Source organism: Equus caballus, chromosome 8 (genome assembly GCF_041296265.1).
Source record: "Equus caballus isolate H_3958 breed thoroughbred chromosome 8, TB-T2T, whole genome shotgun sequence".
Classification (NCBI taxonomy): domain Eukaryota; kingdom Metazoa; phylum Chordata; class Mammalia; order Perissodactyla; family Equidae; genus Equus; species Equus caballus.
In genome coordinates, this window is record NC_091691.1 from 4,578,617 (window position 1) to 4,585,013 (window position 6,397).

Sequence of the window (6,397 nt, forward strand, 5' to 3'; positions counted from 1 at the left end):
CGGGGCTGGGCTCCCGGGTCCTCCGAGCTCGCCTACAGCGACCCCCCTCCCTGGACTCTGCAAGCCACTCTGCGACCCCTCACCACCTGAGAACCTCTGGATCTGCATCTGGCTCCCAACTTTGCACCGGAACCGCCAAATCGAATCCGACAGGAAGCCCCATCCTCGGAGCAGCGCTCCCTGCTTCCCCGGGCAGCCCACCCCCTCGGCGTCCACACTTCGTCCCCCCACGCCTTTCATGTTATTATTTTGTTAGTTCCACAGCCTTTCTCTATGGTTTTTAAATTACATAATATTACATCATTTTTTTAAAACCCACACTGTTGAGGTCACAACGTACATAACATTTTTATACATGTTGGCATCCTTTAGATGTTGTTTCTTTTTTGTGATCCAATGTATCTGTAAAGACCTCTCCATGTCTTTGGGCGTGTACCTGACTTGTTACTTGGAATTCAACTGGATATTGCCTCTGAGTACCTGTCAGAACTTAGCCATTCTCCTAGCAGTTTCCAACCCCCTGCTTCCACAAACCTGGCTGCAAAGTGGGAACTCGTGATCATTTTAAGATGTGTTTTTCAGAGAGTGATAGCATCTCTTCATCCTTCAGTTTCCTTCGAATCTCCTTCAATTTTCAACTAGGTTTCCTTTTTCTTGTGAATTTTCAAGATTCCTTTGGTTGTCTTAAATATTAAGCTTTTTTTTGTTTTTGCTATTTCAAATGTCTTTTCTCAGCCTGTCCTTTGTGGAAAAAAAAATCCTAGTTTTGATATGAACTGAAGTTTATGTAATTTCCTATCCTGCTTTTTGAAGGGGCATTTTTCTGTTATTGCAGTTTTTTATAAATACTTTTAGTGGCTGCACAATATTAAACTTAACGTACTTAAATATCTAACTGTGTGTGGTGGTTGGGCTTATTGATGGATCTGCAGACCCCTTCATTCTTTGAAAATTTTAGCACCAGATTTGCTGTTATTCTTGGCGTTATGGTTCCTACCTTCTTTCTTGGAGACGCAGCCTTCCCTTAGAATCTGAGTGACTGCAGTTTGTGGGAGAATCACAGACCATCCTTCCAGTGCCCTGGCCTGTCAGCTCATTGGCCCCTCTTCTGCGAGGATCTTGTCCTCTGTACAAGCCCCTTGTTGACCACTGACTGGTGCCTTTCAAATGTTTTTCATTATGACCACAGTAAAAGATACATTTGTATGGGTACAAAGTTTCTGTTTGGGATGATGAAAAATTTGGGGAATAGATAGTGCAGATACTTGCACAACAATATGAATGTACTTAATGCCACTGAATTTTTCACTTAAAAATGGCTAAAAATATATATATTCTACATTAGGATCAAGTACACACATATGTAAGGGAAGTTCCATGATTTAATACTTACTCTTCTTTTGTGCAATGCACTCACATTTTCTGTTTTATTTTTAAGAACATCCTGCACATGACAGTCTAGGTGATTTCACGAGGCATCCATCAGCCATGGCCTGCAGTCTGCCACCCACTGCCTGGTCCCCGTCCTCACTGCCCTCCATAACCTCAATTTCAGGCAGCCTGCTTCTCTGGCGGTAGGAGCCACAATGCATTGTCCCCACCACCTACTTGGTGGCTGTTCTCCCTCACGTGCTCACCTCCTCCCTTAGCCCCTTCCTCACACCACATACTTGCCTGGCAGACTCCCCTCCCCCCAGTCCTGGGTAAATGCAACTCTATACGGCTGGAGAAATGCTTTACCTCGGGGAGACTAGTTTCTAGGGCAGTTCAGTCCTCCTGGCAACCCTACACCTGCTCTGCCTCTCTGTCCATTCAGGTTCCCATCTTCCTAGAAGGCGATCCCACACCTCCTCCTCCTTGGCTAGCTCTGTGTCCCACTTTACTGGAAACATTGACATTGATAGGACAGCGTTCCCATCACTAAACCCTCCACCAGCCCACCTCCCTGCTCTCCCGCCCCCGTGAATACATTGCTGGTGTCCTCTCCAAGACCTGCAGGTCACTAGTCCATGTGGTCACCCTGGTGCATGCTGGAAGGTTCTTCAGTCATGACGCTCTCTCTCTCCTGCATCCTCACTTCCCTCTTTACTGGGTTGTCCCATCAGAATATGAGCTGTCATCTCCACATCTGCCTTTCGCTGTCACCATGCTTCTCTGCAACTCCTCAGAGCAAGACACTCAGGAGCAGCCGGGCCGTCTCCTCCCATTCTCAGGTTTCCATCCCAACCACTCCAGCTGCCAGGCCTCATGTCCGGTCTCAGCCACGTCTTACTGGAGGTCCAAGCAGTGTTCCAGACAGCTAGTCACTTTCTTTAAAAGCTTTCTTCACTTTGGTTCTGAGGCTCCGCTCTCTCTTCCCCTTTGCCAGCTCTGCGCCCCCTCTTGGGGTTGGAGGCTCTGAGGGCTCAGTCTTGGGCCTCTTCTCTCCCCTGCACTCTGGTGAGAGGTGGTCACCGAGCTCGTGGCCAGGAATACCACCCGTAGCCTGACACCTCCCAATGTGCATCTCTGCACCGACCCCTACACACAGGCTACACGTCCAGCTGCCTACTCCCAGCCTCCTTTGGAGGCCCACAGGACACCTCAATGTCCACAGGCCCTAAGTCAAGCTACAGTCTTTGCCACCTCAGCAAAGCCCCAAGCCCCTCACGGCTCCCCCAGCACACCCCCAACCGGCCTGTCGCAAGTCCCGCGGCTCCTGCTTCTGCCACTGCCGGGGCCTGCGCTTCTCTCTCCACCGGCCTGGATCCGCGCGCCAACCCACGCAGCCCGCCTCCTCAGCTCTGTTCTTCACAGATTGATTCTTTTAAAGGAAAAGCCAGATCTGTCCCTCCTCAGAAGCCTCCAGGAGCTTTCTATTTCCCTCAGACTAAAAGCCAGAGTCCTGCCAATGGCCCCGCGTGGCTGGCTCCTCCCTCTCTCCCCTCATTTCCACTCTGTCCTTGCAAGAGTTTAGCCAACTACAATGTTGAGAGGGAACCGTCCACACAGGCCACCCTCACTTGCACACCAACTGCAGGTTTGGGGTCCCCATGACGACTCTCCGGCTCGACGGTTTCCTGGGAGCACTCACGGAAAACTGTTCTCAATTACAGTTCACAACAGAGAAAGGATGCAGATTAAAATCAGTCATGGGGACAAGAGCACATGGGAGAGTCTAGGAAAGTGTCACTCAGGGAGCTCCCAGCCATCAGGCTCCTCTCCAGCATTGATGTGTGACGACATGCAGTGCTGCTGACCAGGGAAGCTCCCAGAGCCCAGTGCTCGGAGTTCTCCTTGGGGTGCATCACACGAGCATGATGGAGTGGTCATGTGGCTGATCTCGGTCTCCTGCCCCCAGTGGGCGTGACTCAAAGCGGCCCCATCCTGATACATCTGGGGTGGTGTCTCCACTTTTAACCACGTAGTCAGACTATCCCAGGACCCAAGGCTCCCAGGCGAACAGACACTGCTGTCAGGGCTTAGAGAGGCCCTCCCAGAAAGAGAGCAAAGGCCAGCCTCTTCTGGAGTGAGGAAAATTCTTTCCTGCGCAGTCCCCTTGCTTGCTGCTCTCCAGACACACGGCCTCCTGGCTGCTCCTGCGAGGGCCTCTGCGCTTGCCGTCCCTCCCCTGGAAGGCCCCTCTTTCTTCAGGATTCTGCTTAAATGTGTCCTCATTGGAGAAGCCGTCCCCTCCATATTCTGGGGACCAGCGTCCTTGCTCACCACTGGCTCTCTGTCCTCACCTGGTTTTGCTTTTCCTCCTTAATGCTCCCTCCCTGCCACACACAGACAGGGAGTCTGCATTTTCTTCTTTGTTGGGTTTACTGTCCTTCTTCCCTTGCCAGGATGAGAGCCCCCTAAGGGCAGGGACTTGGTTTCTTCTCAGCAGTATCTCCAGCATTTAGAACATTTGCTGAATAAGCGACTCCTGCAGGATGACTGAGGATTAAATGAGCTCTAAGACACCAGCACAAAGCAGACGCTCGACAAAGGTTAGTGAGTGTTCCCTCTGAAGCCCAGCTCTGTCCCTCAGGATGCCCAGTGCCCTGGAAGCATCATCAAGGAGGAGAAGATTCGGCAGCTGTCAGCGAGAGCCCAGTGCATAAAGCAGCTAGCAGCAAGCTGGCCTTGTGATTAAGGACACAAGCCCAACCTGGGGGGGAATGGAACAGGTCACACGTTCCAAAGGTGGATTAGAACATGGAATCCACGATACTGCAGTTGTCTCAGTGCCATCAGAGGCTCTCCAGCTCCAGGCCTGAGCATGACGGCAGGCGTTGGGCAACACATGCTGGAGTTGGACCTGCGAGGGGGCCACACACGGATGGCTGAGGGCGAGGGTGTGGCCAGCATCCCCAGGGGATCCAGTCTGGCCAGGTGTGACAGACTGAATTGTGTCCTCCAAACGTGACTGTATTTGCAGATGGATGACCATGTGAGGACACAGGGAGAAGACGGTCACCTATACACCAAGGAGAGAGGCCTCAGGAGAACCCATTCTACCAACACCTGCATCTCAGACTGCCAGCCTCCAGAACTGTGAGAAAAACCTGTGGTGGTCAAGCGGTCCAGCCTGTGGTGCTTTGCTATGGCAGCTCTAGCAGGCTGACACACTGGGCTTTAGGGGGAAAGACACCCAAAGCAATTCCCCTAAAGGGTCTTCCAGCCTGCCTTCCTTCCCCAAATCCTGCACAAAACTGTCAGGTTGGCCAGACTGAGCAGCCTGGTCAGGTGCGCCTTCAGTGCAGGCTGGCAGGTTGCTGGGCAGCAGACAGGGAGCTTCCCCTCCTGGCCTGGCGCTCTCCCCCGCCAAGCGAGGGCACAAAGGCTCTCTGTAGCCTCTGGAGGCCCAAAATTCTATGATTTGCTGATAGTTTCTTTTATGATTCAAGCCTATTAGGAGGTATGCAGTGCCGTCGGCATAGCAACCACAAACCTTCTTAGGTTCTTTCCAAATTAAAAAATTCCCAGTTTCAGGACTGAGGAGAGAAAGATGTAAAAGTGGAGACGAAATTAAGTTACTGATGGAAGCAGTTGCCATGGCATCCTGCTGTCCTTGGAGTCTGCCAGCTGCCACTGTGACTTCTCCATTCTTTGTGCAAATGAAGGAGTCCAAGAGAAGATAAAGACCAGCCTCCCACAGTGCGGAAGAAAAAGAAAGTAGATGTTAAAAGTTGGGAATAGCAACTAATGACGGGAATTTATATTTTAAGAGTAACCATACATCCAGTGTATAGGGTTTCTCAAAGTTCAAACAAATCATCTGAGAAATTGTTTTCTTTTTTTTGCTTTTTAGATTTTATTTTTTTCCTTTTTCTCCCCAAAGCCCCCGGTACATAGTTGCATATTCTTTGTTGTGGGTCCTTCTAGTTGTGGCATGCGGGACGCTGCCTCAGCGTGGTTTGATGAGCAGTGCCATGTCCGCACCCAGGATTCGAACCAACGAAACACTGGGCCGCCTGCAGTGGAGCGCGTGAACTTAACCACTCGGCCACAGGGCCAGCCTCTGAGAAATTGTTAAAATGTGTTTGCTGAAATGCAGTATGTCTGAGGCCGGGCCTGAGATTCTGCATTTTAATTTTTAATTGTGGTAAAATATACATAAAATTTACCATCTTAACCTAGAGATGCTTTTGTTTTTTGATGCTTGACACCTGAGCAAACATCTGCTGCCAATCTTATTTTTTTTTCTTTTTCTTCTTCTCCCCAAAGCCACCCAGTTCATAGTTGTGTATTCTAGTTGTAGGTCCTTTGGTTGTGGCATGTGGGATGCCGCCTCAGCATGGCCTGATGAGCGGTGCCATGTCCGCGCTCAGGATCCGAACCGGCAAAACCCTGGGCGGGCGAAGCGGAGTGCGCGAACTTACCCACTCGGCCGGGGCCCCCAGATTCCACATTTTTAACAGGCTCCGGTGATAGTGTTGCAGTGAGCCTGTGTGCATCAGGCTTTATCAGAGGCTGAGGTAGGTGGCAGGCGTACCAAAATGAGCAAGCCACACAGTATGCTGTCCAGGAACTTCCTGGCAAGTGGACAAGAGAAGGGGCACTGTCACTTCAGAGGAGTGGACAGAGAGCTTCCGGATTCCGAAGTGTGGCTAGGGTTTGGGTATTGGAGGATGAAAGCTTGGAGGGGGTAACATGAAGATGCCTTGGAACTCTGTAGTTGCTGTATTGATTTGCAAGTTTGCTAGAGCATTCCCCAAGGCTGACACCCAAGGCTACTTACTTTCCTTTTGATATTACAAATAATGCTGGTGCAAACACACCAGTACATGTGGCTGTTCTCTCGAGTTATTCTCCAAGGAAAAAAAAATCCCATTAATGGAATAAGTGGGTCAAAACACATGTTCTGATTGGTTCCAGTCATATCTGCCAAATTCCACTCTATTCATTTACAGCACTATTAGCAATGCTA